At 51.6% G+C, this 13283-nt stretch overlaps 1 long non-coding RNA gene across 5 annotated transcripts in view; it reads left to right on the top strand.

The window, feature by feature from the left end:
- The window catches only part of LOC150066686 (uncharacterized), a 95670-nt gene that overhangs the window by 4227 nt on the left and 78160 nt on the right, over positions 1-13283 (top strand). For 4 of the 5 annotated variants that reach the window (XR_016533563.1, XR_016533560.1, XR_016533566.1 and 1 more), the window contains exon 1: positions 11586-11807. This is a non-coding gene — a long non-coding RNA (uncharacterized LOC150066686). Of the gene's footprint in view, positions 1-9028; positions 9183-11585; positions 11808-13283 lie in introns of those variants that run through there. The other variant, XR_016533562.1, reaches the window with a different exon arrangement.

The following is a 13283-nucleotide window of genomic DNA, read 5'->3' as shown; positions in this document are numbered from 1 at the left end:
TGCTCCTGAAGCCCATGGCCAGTGCCGTGGGGGAGTGAGACAGGGCTGGAGCCCACTGACTATCTGGGCTCTGGTGTGGTGCCAGGAGTCCTGGTGGGGGAAGCATTCTGGCCCTGAAGGGCCAGGCTCCTGTTTCTTCTGCTATAAAATGGCAGCGGGGACAGAGGTATAACAGTCAGGCACACTGTGCCTTCCTGTTTCCCCTGCTCTGCATGACAAGGCCTGGATTTTCTAGGGCAGAGTTTGGCCCCACTCCAAGCCCCATAAACAGCCATCAGCCACGTGCCCCACCCTCACCCAGCTTCCCTCCCTCCCCTTGCCCGGCCTGGAGTCCTGTCAGTGAAGAATGGGCCTAAAGAGTTTTTTTTGTATGTTTTCCCCATTGCCCTCTCAACTTGGCCCCCAAACCAAGGCTCCATAAGACTGGAACCAAAAAAACAGCTCTGAGAAGGTGTGCCAAGGACCCAGCCCCTGTGAGAACTTTCCACGTGGGTCCATCCCTGGGCAGGGCCTGTTCCTGCCTTTCTCTGGAAGGTCCCACCTCCCTCTTCCTGCCCCACTGCTCCACAGAAGTTGCTCTGTCCCCTTAGGCGGGACTGGTCCCCCACTCTGTTCTCTGAGGGGTCTGGAAAGGGTAGGGACTGTGTTTCCAGACTGACCTGTAGGCAGTCAGCCAGGAAAGTCAGTCAGTCTGCCACTGACTGACAGACTCCAAGACACAGCCAGATCCCCACAAGACAGGCAACTAAACACCACAAGTCATGGTCATGGTCCACAAATCACTTGGCTAACCTCAACCAGTTAGCTGGTTAACACACCCAGCCAGTCAGGCAGATAGATAGCTGGCATCCTGCAGGCAGGTGCTACTACCCTAGTCAGGGCCTCCCGTCATAGCTGTTGCCTTTGACTGTCACAGTCATGGCTGGTCAGTCAAAGTGGCTTAGTTTGTTAGTCACTCTCTTATGGTTAGCTTGGGTTGCCAATAGGTCTCCTCTGCCTGATCAAGCTCCATCTGTCCACCAGTCAATGTCAATAAAGGCAGAGTCAGTCAATCATTTCCAACAGCTAGGCAGTCGACAAATTCATGGGTCCGTGGGCTACAGTGTCACAGCCAGACTCAAGTTCATTGTCGCAGCCATCCAGTCACAGTTGCTCACACCGTGAGGCACCTGGCAGCCTTCTAGCCAGCCAGTTCTGAGGCAGGAAGGACAGCAGCGAATTCTCAGCAATAAAGGCGAGTGGTCAGTCAGTTTGTCAGTTGAAGAGTCAGTCATGGTTAGTCACAGGCAGCCACAGCCACAAAAACAAAAAAACAAAACCCAACCCATAAATTTCTCATCGTCAAGTATGCACTCACGCAGCCTTCTAGTCTGAAGAGGCAGCCATCCCTCCACCAGCTGCCAGTCAGCTGGATCACCCAACAGATCTTCAGTTCCCAGGAGGCCAGCCACCTAATCATCCAATCTGCAACAGCCAGCCAGTCACCCCAACTCAGAGTCAGTGACAGCCATCAGACAGCCAAAATAGTCACGGCCAGTGATCCAGTTACACAGTTTGAATTTGTTAAGCAACCAAATAACCATCCATCAGGCCCACGCCATCGCCAGTCTCCTGGTCCACCTGTGCTCCAGCTATCCAAGTACCAGCTCTGCTGCGGTCACCCAGGCACTCGTGGTCAGTCACAGAGGTGCTGCACCCAGCCTGTTTTCCCTCAGAGTATGTACCAAGCATGGACAGGGCAAGTTATACAGAAGAAGAACATTTATCTACCTGGTGGCCTGGTATGAGGAGGACAAGAGAAACACCTGCTTCTTTAAGACTGGGTTAGGGAATGTTATAGGATAAAGCAGCATGGGATGGGGCCCAGGGGGGGAGATGGGGGTTGGTCCCTGGACTAAGTGGCTCTCACCTGTAATCCTAGCCACACTGGGGGTAGAGATAGGAGGATGAAGAGAGGATCATTGGTTTGAGGCCAGCACAGGAAAAAAAAAAATCCACAAGATTCTCATGTCAAAAAATCCAGGCATGGCAACACACCTTTGACATCTTGGCTACAAAGAAGCATAACTAGGTGTATCATCACCCAGGTAAGTGCATAAATGGGAGACTCTGCAAAACATAACTGAAGCCAAGAGTGCTGGAGAGCTGGAGGTGTGGCTAAAGCAGTGCAGCACCTGGGCAGTGAGTACGAGGCCCTAAGTTCACACACTAGCATCACCCTAGGAAAGAAGGAAGGAAAAGGAAAGAAAGCAAAGGGAAAGGAAAGAAGGGAGGAGATGGCAGAAGGGAAAAGAAAGAAGGAAAGAAAGAAAAGGAAGAAATGGAAGAAAAAAAAAGGAAAAGGTGGGCTGAGACCGGAAGGTGAGAGGAGGGACATAGGCGGTGGTCTGCGCATGCACAGTCGCATTCCCGGATTCTGATACATGCAAGGTGCGGCCAGACTCTGGCATTTCTGGATGAAGGATGGGGTGGTTTCCCCTGGCTGGAGCCACTTCCAGGTTCCAGAAGAACAACTGAGGCACGTCAGGGCATTCTCTACCAAAAAGCCAAAGGGTGGTAGCACTTGGTGACAGCAAGTAAGTAAAAAGAAGCAAAAGAGGCTGCTCACATTCCCTTCCCTGCCTCCATCTTCCCCTCTCTCCCTCTGTTTCTTTTTTAAAAATGACCTATGGGCTTGCTGTGTAGCCCATGCTGGTCTTGAACTCAGGGTAGCTCCTGCCTCCACCTCCTTAGAATGCTGGGTTGCAGTCATGGGCTGCTACACCTAGTCTCTCATCGTTTCAACAGGCTTTCCCCACCTCCACCAGCGATCTGGCCAGTCCCAATTACAGCTGGCCAGGCTGTGACCATCAGCCGGTCAGTCCTCTCACCTGTCACTGCCAGGACAGCCTGACTCCTTACAGTATGAAATGAGGTGTCAGTAAGCCACTGACAGAAACTTGGAATCAAGCTGGAAACTTGTCTTCAACCTATCCAGAGCCCCGCTGGACCACCTGCTCCTGATTCATCTGACAAGCTGGGCAGGTGAGGCGGATTTGTGCACACCTGTGTTCAGGAGCCGCTTGTCCGCCTGGGAGAACATGGACAGGTGGCCACAGGGATGGCACAGGTAATGGGCTGTTTGGGGCTAGTTTTGTACCACACCACCTGCGTGCTCCTGAGGCCTGCCAAAAGTGACAACAGTGGGTGTGAGGTGCCTCTTTAATCCCTGGCCTCTGTTTTTTCCCCTCATCTGACCCCTTTCTTCCTCTTCTTCCATTCCTGTTTCCTATCTAGATGGAAGCTCAACCCCTTTGCCTAGCTTCCATTCTGACTTCCCCTACTGAATTCTACACATACACACACGCACGCACACACACACACACACACACACACACACACACTCCAAACACACGGGACGTGCAGGCTGCTCTGCTTCTTGACTGCCTCATTCCAGAACATCCTGTTCCTTATGGCCTGGGAGAAGCCACGGGTCCTCCCACTGCTCCAGTGCTTCTGCCTGCGCACTGGCCCTCTCATGCCTGGCGTGCTCTCTGCCCTGCACATGCACTGGTTGGTCCTATTATCCATCCTCCTTGAGCTCCTCATGAGCAGAGGATGCTGGTGAAGGCTCACTTTGCTTCCCGCACCAGGGCCCCGAGGCTCCCCACAGCTCACGTCCCCAGAGTGCTGGCTGGAGTCCAGCCTGAGAAAAAGCCAGGGTTTCTCAGCCTGGGGGAAGGGCTGTTCATCTCTGAGCCCCAGAATGCACTTTGCTGAATTAGGGCACAGGCCTTCCAGGGGACTCTCTGCACCCCTTTCTGGCTCTGGGGTACTGCAGATGGCCTGGAGACCACCTGGCCACATTAAACAGGCCTGAGCCCGAGCTGCTCATGGACACATGATAGAGGACACACAGAAAGGGCTTTGACAGTGGCTGATGGCTTCTGCGAATGGGGCTGTTTTATGACATCTGGGTACTTAGTGACCTGGGGGGCCCCTAGAAACTCTTCCCATACTCCTTCCCTCAGTCTGATTCTGTGACTCCTTGCTTGGTTCCAGTTTCCAGGGTTCCTGAGTGCCACACACCCTACTGGGTGCTGATGACACACTCTCTCCAGAACCCCCATGGAAGCAAGCTCTTCCGGGAAGAGAGGTGCTCCAGGAACTCCGGGCATTTGCCAAAGTTGCAGGAAGTGAGGGCAGAACCAGGATGGGATGCTTCTTAAGGCCAGAAGGTGACACGTCGTGCCTGCCTGTACTGAAAGCCTTGTGTGGTGTGTAGTCCATGCTTTACCTCTCAGGATAGGGAGTGGAGGGGGGCGTCTCCAACCCCCTAGCTTCTCTCTCTGCCTCACTCCCATCACATGCTCTTCTTGGCTCTTTGGGACTCTGCTCCATATCTGTCCAGCTTTTACCATTTCTTCTTCCTTCTTTAGAAATGGCACTTTCCCATTATGAAGAGATATGTGATTCCTGGGGCAGAGAGGACTTGGCATTCCTTGAGTAGGATGTGGAATTATAGCTGCTGTTGGTGTTAAAAGAAACCATCTCCCCTGAACATCTCTGCCATTGGGGGCTTGGTTTGGTGGACCAGTAGAAGGCAGGTTGGGGTCAATTGGAGAATGAAGCCTGGTGCAGAGATTTGGCCCCAGAGGCTCAGGACTGCTGCTTGGAAGGGGGCCTTTGTCTACACTTAAGCCCCTTTCCCTGTACAAAGCCAATCCTTGTGCTGGGCTATACAGGGTCTAGGCTCTCAGGGTACTGGGTGATAGGGTCTTAGCACTCAAGGGGACGGGGTCTCAGCTCTTAGGCTTTGCTGACTGTGCTGATCTGTGGCCTTGAGCAGTTGAAGGCAGGACTATCTGGGACATTTGCCAGGCACGCTGTGTGGCCTGAGTTGTCCTGGAGCCTGAGAATGTTCGTGGTCAGCTTTCTTCCTCTCCCTGGTTCCCTTTCTCCTTCCTCCTTCCATGCCTCTCTGCCTTTTCTGCTCTGCTCTCCCCTCCTCCCAGTTCTGTCCCCTTCCCCTGCAGCCCCCCTTCCTTTCTTTCCCCCAGCACAACCACATTACCCTCTCCTGGTACCTCTCCCCACCTTCCCTTCCTTCGTCCTCTGCAGTTTGGCCTGCCTTTTCTCTCCCTCCAGCTCTTCCCCCTCCTACAACCCGGCTCTGTTTCTCTTGTTACCTTCTTTCCAGTCCCCGTCACTGCTGCTGCCCTAAACTCAGGTTTTCCAGAGCTGCTGTGTGTGCATGCATGTGTACAATCATCCCGTGTGCTAACTCTGCTCTAGCTATGGTACTGGTGAGTCTTCTATCCCTGGCATCTTGCCTGTCGGCTTCCAAGGTAGATTAGGCCCGCAAGCTGTTTCTTAGATGGAAGCCTCAGAGGACAGCCACCCATCCTTCCAAGTCTACCAGGGCTGCCAAGCCAAGCCTAGCAAGCACTGCTTTTTGGGACCCATCCTCCCTAGCATGGCATGGCCTGGCTGTTGCTTTCCCCACCCAAGGCCAGGCCGTCTCCCTGGGGTGCCCCAGGCCTCTTCAGGTTTTACCCGACTTTTCTCATGGGGGCACCATAGCCCTAGAGAGTCAATCTGGAAGGCCTGCAGGAACCCTAGAGGGCCTGGCTACCCCCTGGAGTCTACCTTGAGCAAGCCACAAATAGCTTATTCTCCCTGTCCTTTCTCTCCAGCAGCCTGAGCAAAACAAACATGTATGAAAGAATCTCAGCGGGGAGGTTGTCTCTCCTGCGTTCCATACTTTTCTTATCCTTGATCTCTTGGAAACTTTGTGTATCATGTCCTGGGTGGAACCAGCAAGCCACACAGGGTCCCAAGCAGGCCAGGGCTGCTTCAGTCAGGTTTCTGGGGCCCTGCTCTTAGGGTTGTAAAGACAGCTTAAGGCTTGGAAAAGCTAGCCTAGGGTTGGGCAGGAGAGAGGAAGAAATGGCAGAGCAGGAGAGGGGAGGGAATGGACAAGGAAGGGGAAGGATTTCTCCTCCTCCTCCTTCTCCTCCTACAGAAGTCTGTTGACATTTGTTGATTTGGGCGGGTACCATCGGCTGACAGTAGATGCTTGGGCCTGGAGAAGCCCCGGGCACCAATGAGAAACCAGAGTGGTTGCAGAATTGGGATCAGAAAGGAATGTAGGAAAGACAAGGCACCAACAAGCCCTGTAGGGAGGAGGAAGCAGAGGAGGCAAGCCGAAAGCCCCCAACCCCTGCTCTCCCCTCCCCAGTCCAGGCAGCCTTGCTAGACAACCCAGGTCCTTAGGGCAACTCTTGTAGCCTTGAGCCCTGTGGTCAGGGAGAGAACCCAGCTATAAACTGGTGGAGGGGCCCTGCAGCCCCAGCCCTGGGCAGCTCCCAGAGGCTTATCTTTTTTGCAGATTCACTTGGCAGTGATAGCACTTTTTGGAGGGGCTGCAGCTGAAGCTCCTCAGTTCCCAGGTCCTGGGTGGAGGGGAGGCTTTGCAAAGATGGTTTCTTCCCTGCTGAGCACAAACCCACCATTTCCTCCCTTTCTATTCCAAGAAGGAAGGCACTCCTGCTGGGGTGACTAGAAAAAGGCAGATGACCACCCCCCTCCCCACTGCTCCAGGATGACACCCAGAGTTCTGCCTGCCGGAAGCTACCCTCCTCTCACCCCGCCTCTGGGCACTGCCCCAGGCCCTGCCCTCACCCCTGAAGCCATTCTGATTCAGTTCTTCAGTTCTTGAGGAGATCTGGCACCCCAAGCCACCCCTCTGTGGAGAGCACGCCTCATCCGTCTCTTCTGAGCTAACTGCCTTGCATCCTTTAGGACTCCAGCAAGTTTTCCCAGAATGCCTGAGACACACTTGGGCTAGAATTCCACTGGTAGCTGGCTTCCTTCCCGAGGACTTCCACAACAAACTATCACAAACATCTCACAGTCCTGGAGGCTGGACCCACACCTTAAGATGTCTGAAGGAAAGTTTGCTTCTTTCTGAGGCTGAGGGATTGTTTTCTCTGCCTGGGTAGCCTCAGGCCTCTTTGGCTGTTAAATGTTCTCCGAGGGTTTTCCCTCGTCTTGCCTCTGTGTGTGTGTCTCTGTCCAAATGTCCACTTTTAACAAGTTCATCTGCCATAGTGGGTTGGTGCCTAAAGTAAACTTGATTGTCTCTGTAAAGACTTTGATCTCTGCATGAGGAGCTATTCTAAGGTGCTGGGGGTTAGGTCTTCTTCATACCTTTTGGGGGAGGAGACAGTTTAGTCCCTTCACTTGCCCTGTGACCCTTAAATGCCTTTATTAGCTTCTCTGAACCCTGCTTTCCTCATGTGTTATGGGAAGATTATGAGAGGGAGAAAAATTGCCCTAACTGTGGACTTTCTTCAAGGCTGGGTTTCACTGGCCAGCCCGTGTGGCCTCAGACAGTCCTTTAGCCTCTCTGAATCAGTCTCTTCATTTTTAAAACAAGGTGAGGATGAGAGAACTTTGTGGACACAGACTGTGTTTCCATAGGAAAAAGCACCCAAGATCCATCTTGAAACTTCTGGGGATGTTTTGCTTTTGGGTCTACTATGAGACAAGGTCTCTTGCACTCGTGATCTCCTTTTGCACTTTGGAGCTCCTCAGTGCTGGGCTCGTAGGCATGTACATACGTTTCTAGCTTGGGAACTTATGCAAATGTAATTAGATGATGATGATGATTCTTCCTCCTCCTCTCCTCCCCCCTCCTCCTTTTCCTCCTCCTCCTTCTTCTTCCTTCCTCCTCCTTCCTCCTCTTCCTCTTTGCCAGTCCTGGTACTTGAACTCAGGGCCTGGCACTGTCCTTGAGCTTTCTCAAGGCTAGAGCTCTACCACTTGATCTACAGTACCACTGCATGCTTTTGTTGTAATATGTGGTACCAAGGAATCAAACCCAGGGCTTTGTGCATGCTAGGTAAACACTCTACTGCTAGCCCACCCTCCTGGCCCAGAATCCGTCTTTACCAATAACTTTGCTAGGGTAGAAATATAGGGAGGAAATGTGCATGTGCTTGCTGATAGGTCAGGATTGAGGACATTCAGGGTGCCCAGAGACCTTACTTGGGATTTTTGGCTTTGCTGATTACTAGTTATGGTTTGTTGTTGTTGTTATCTTTAAGAAGACACACCACTTCTTGCGTGTTTAATGACACCACCGGCTCCTGGAGTGTCTGGGAGGGGAGTGTGTGTGTGATCAGCTTGGCACAGGGTCTGATTTGTGCGATCCCCAGGGTACAGATGTGTTGTCAGTCACCTCGGCTGCATGTCACACACAGAGATGGAGCTTGTGTCTGAGGTATGGTGTCCTATGGTATAGCTCCATACCTGTTTGTTTACAGAGGACAGTTCTCTTTGCTGGGCTTGGGACCTGACACCTTTGCTCCTATGAGGGCAGGCATGCAGGGAGGCCCCTCAGCATGAATGAACCCACAGAGCCATCAATCTCGGCCAAGTAAGGCTGGAATCCCCCTGAAGCACATTCTAGGCAGAGATTTGAGAACATTTATTCCTGTGGAAGCTCTAGGAAGCACAGGTAGGGTGTGGGGAAAGTCAGGTGACTGTATGGGGGTGTGGGGGAACCAGAATCTAGCTGGCATTTACCCTTCTTTTTTTGTTGCCATGGGGCTAGGCACTGTCCCTGAGCTCTTCAGCTCTAAGCTAGAGTTCTACCACTTTTTTTTTTTTTGCTAGTCCTGGAGCTTGAACTCAGGGCCTGAGAAGGCCAGTGGTCTGCCACTTGAGTCACAACATCACTTACAGTCCCGTTCCTCCCCACCCCCACGCATGTGGTACTGAGGAGTCGGACCTGGGTTTTTATGCATGGTAGGCAAACACTCTAACACTAGGTCAAACTCCCAGCCAGTGCTCTACTACTTTGAGCCACAGCACTACTTCCAGATTTCTGGTGGTTAATTAGAGATAAGCATCTCACAGACTTTTATGTCCAGCCTGGGTTTGAACTGTGATCCTCAGATCTCAGCCTTGAGAGTAGCTAAGATTACAGCCGTGGGTTATCAACACTCAGCTTGGCTTTACCTTTTAAACCTCTGTCTCCCAGGTATCTTTGCTGGAGGCTGCCTCTGGGGACCATTTCCTCCACTGTGCCCATGAAGTCCAGACTTGCTCCAGTGCCAGAGAACATCTTCAGTTGGGTGAAGGTTATACCAAGTTTGACTCAGAGCGTCAGAGCAGCCAAGGTTGGGGAGATACAGGTAAGGTATCTAGTGACTCCATGTGGGGCCCAAGGGCTTCCTGATTCCTGATCTTCCAGGGAAGATGGTGATTCTGACAGTGAGCTGTGCCTCTCAGCCTGCTGTACCCTGCAGGGCCTTGTCTTTCCCTCTGGGCTCTGGTCTTCACAGCAAGCAAGCAGGAAGAGCTGGTTTGTTGGCAAGGGTGGGGAAAGGCTGCTACACAGGGCTGTGTAGCGGCTAGAGAGCTGGGACCATAGTTTGGAGGAAGAGGCGCAGATGAGACAAAAGCCATCTTTTTCTGTAGGATTGTTACAGGAGTGCCTGGCCATGGAGCCTAACTCTGAGTCCAGACACTTATCTGGATTAAGAGAAAGATGGAGGTTGGAGGCATGGCTTAGTTGGAAGAGCACTAGCCAATGAGCCAGAGTAGCAGGTATTGAGTTTGAATTCTGGACTTGGACCGATAAAAGAAAAAAAAAATGATGTTGTATATACAGAAATGGAATGGTGAATAGATTTACAGTTTTGATCATAACTGGCAAAAGAATTCTGTCTCTGCCCTATCTATAGGCAGCATCACAAATACAGTAAGGATGGAGTGAAAGGCAGGCAGTGGACATATGGAGATAGACCATATGTGAGGAGTGTTCCTTCTGGCTCCCAGGTTCCTGCCGGCTGGTAGCCAGACATTACTCCCAGTGTGGAATTGCTGGAAGATTCTAATGCTAATTCCTGGGCCTCCTAGGATGAGGGGCAAACTGCCTGCCCAGCCTGGGTTAGAACCTGACATTTACAACTGACCTTGCACTTGGGTTCACATTCTAATTTTGGTTGAGTCCTTTCTGACTATGATCTTGGATGAGTGTCTGAGTTCATTCTTCTGCCTGTATAAAATGGACGCAATTCTTAACAGCCACCTTTTAGGGCTGACGTGATATAGCTGTGGCTGTGTTGGATACATGACAGAGTTGAGGCAGAAAGTGGTTCCTGGGTCCAACTTAGGTGTGTCCTTGGAGAATTTGGGGAGTTTGCAATGTTACTAGTCTTCATCTTAGCCTTGGGAGGTGGAGCACAGGTTGATGGGAGGGCTTTAGAGGAGAGGAAGCCATGTGAGGGACACACAGGTTCAAAAGCTGGTGGGAGGGACCTTCCAGATGTTCCCAGCATGTCCAGAGAATGAAAGATACTAAGTGGTGCTTGCAGTGGGGTGGAGTTCCAAAGTATTCTCCGTCTGTCTTTATCTTTGCCGGTTAGCGTAGATTGAGTGTCTGCTTTGTGCTTGGCCCCTGTTAAGTGTTTGCTTGTTACAGTCATATTTCAGACTGGTTGGTGGGAAGGGAGGCAGGACCTCGCTTCACTTTACAGATGAGAAAACCAAAGCTTAGGGAGAAGACAACTCCTGGGAACTCACAGCTCACAGGCAGAGGAGCCGGGATCAGGAGTCTGGACAATTCTAGAATGTAGATCTCATGGTGAACATGGTAAAGAGAAGATCTTCCTTGACCCAGGTGGTGTGTGTGTGTGGGTGGGGGGAAAGCTGGAATACTAGATGGAGTTAGCAGAGAGTGTGTGGACCAGAGGGGCTGGCCAAAGGTCAGAAGTATCTTGCCAGGACAGGTGAGGGACAGGATGCCATGTGAGGCGACAGTGTGGGGATCCTGCCTAATAAACGATGGGGTTTCTGGATGGCCAGAGCTTTCCACACATGGGGTCTGGGCAGCCTCTCTTGTCTTCTAGGTCACCACCGCATGGTGCCTACTTTCTGATGGCACACAGTTCCTGGTTTTGAACAGCCAATTGACACGCAGGAATCCCTGTAATTGTAGGGGCAAGGGCCAGTTTCTCAGATCTGGCAGCCCAGGGGTGGACCCTGAATTCATCCAGCTTGCTAGCAATGCCCTTGTGTGACTTCCTTAGTCCCACGAGAGAGCCTTAGTTTCCCCCTGTGCACAGTGGAGTGGACATATTCAGGAGAGTGTTCAATGTAGTGACCATGACTCACAGTCCAGCAACAGTAGCTAGGACAGTCATTAGCTTCATGCACACCAATTCCTTGTGTAGACCCCCCCCCCCCCAAAGGCTAGGTCCCAGCCAGGGCATCTCTGTACTCTTCAGCCTGAGTGGGGTATTTCTGAGGCTATAGCCTCCTGGCTCCACAGAGTCACCTCTTCCCGTCCCCTCCCCCAGGCTTTTAATGAGTTTAGTGTTTTCATCAAATCATTCTTCCTACAACACAGGGCAGGGGAAGGCTAAAAATAGCTCCCGAGTCACGTGACAGCTCCAAATGCGGAGGCTCCCAGCAAAGGTACAAGTGCGACTCCCTGTTTCCTAGGAAATGAGAGTCATTGTGATGCCTGCCGCCAGGCTGCCGCCAACGCAGCCTTGGTGCTTGCACAGGAACATTGTTTCCCGCCACATCCCTGTGTGCCACCAGGGAGGGTGGAGGGGGGCAGCCACATGCCCAGAACGGGGAGATCCATGGTCTAGTGCCTTGGGGGTGTGGGCCAGGTACTGCCCCAGATCTTCAGGAGTAAGGAGACCCACATGGGACAGCTACATCACTGTACCTGGATCTTCTGTCCCCAGCCCTTCTCCTCTCAGGCTCCTTGCAACCAGAGACGTTTTTGTGAGTTGAGGATGAAGGTAAATCAGCTGGCAAATCCATTCTGTTGGAACCTTCCTGAACTCCCCTTGCCCCGGTCCCTGCTGCATTAGGTGACACTGAGAACCCTCCTGACACTGGTGGCTCACACTTGTAATTCTAGCTACTCAAGAGGCTGAGATGCAAGCATTGTAGACTGAGGTCAGCCTAGGCAGAAAAATTTGCCAGACTCCTCCTTCCTTCCTTCCTTCTTTCTTTTTTTCAGTCGTGGAACTTGAAGTTTGGACCTGGGCACTGTCCCTAAGCTCTTCAGTTCAAGGCTATCACCCTACTCCTTGGGCCACAGTACCACTTCTGGTTTTCTGGTGGGTAATTGGAGATCAGAGTTTCATGGATTTTAGTGCCTGGGCTGGCTTTGAACAATGATCCTCAGATCTTGGTCTCCTGAGTAGCTAGGATTACAGGTATGAGCCACCATGCCCAGCTTAGACTCCATTTTCAAAGTAGACAGTAAAAACTAGGCTTAGAGATGTGGCTCAGGAGACAGTGCCCTGATCTAGCAAGCACCAAGCCCTGAGAGGGTTTTTTTGTTGTTGTTGTTGTTTTTTCCAGTCCTGGGGTTTGAACCCAGGTGTGAACACTGTCCTTGGACTTTCTCAAGGATAGAGCTCTACCACTTGAGCCACAGCACCATTTTCTATGTATGTGGTACTGAAGAATCGAATCCGGATCTTCGTGTGTGCTGGGCAAGTATTCTACCACGAGGCCAAACTCCCGGTCCCCCATGAGACTCTTATCTCCAATTAACCACCGGAAGTGGTGCTGTGGCTCCAAGTGGTAGAGTGCTAGCCTTGAGCAGAAGAGTTCAGAGACAGTGTCCAGGACCTGAGTTCAAGCCCCAAGATGAGCACAAGTACACATACACACACACACACTTCCAGCTTACCCTTGAGAGTTGCTGCTGCCATGCCCTCGAGAAGAAACTTAGAGACCTGCTGTCCTTGCGGCCTGCCAGCTTCTCCTTTGCCCTATCTCATTTAGCATTTGCTGTAGCCACTCTCAATAACTTCTGGAGAGTACTGACACTTGCTTGAGAGTTCCTGGCCTCTGGGCTTGATCGGGCTCTTGTTGCCTAGAGCATTCTCCATCCTACTTCCTGCTTGCTTACTGCTACATTTGTTGATCTCTTATGTAGGTACCCCACATTTTCAGTTCTCTGTGGTACACCCAGTTACTCCCTGCATGCCTCATTGACAAAACTGACTCTTAGACGGGAAATCACAACCCAAGTCTCAAGCAGAGCCACAAAACAAGAGTTGGAACTGAATTTCAAATTCACAGCTTACCTGTTGCCTCATTCAGGAAGCCTTCTTGCAAAGCTTCCAAAATGGATTTCATATTCCTTTTCTTCTCTTTTCTTTTTCTTTTGGTGGTTGTTGTGAGACTGGGACTCAAAATCAGTACTTGACACTTTGCTCACTGGTTTTGAGTTACCAACTGAACCATACCTCCAACCT

This window comes from Megascapheus bottae, chromosome 2 (assembly GCF_031878675.1).
Source record: "Megascapheus bottae isolate mThoBot1 chromosome 2, mThoBot2.hap1, whole genome shotgun sequence".
Taxonomy (NCBI): Eukaryota; Metazoa; Chordata; class Mammalia; order Rodentia; family Geomyidae; genus Megascapheus; species Megascapheus bottae.
This window is presented reverse-complemented; position numbering and strand designations above follow the sequence as displayed.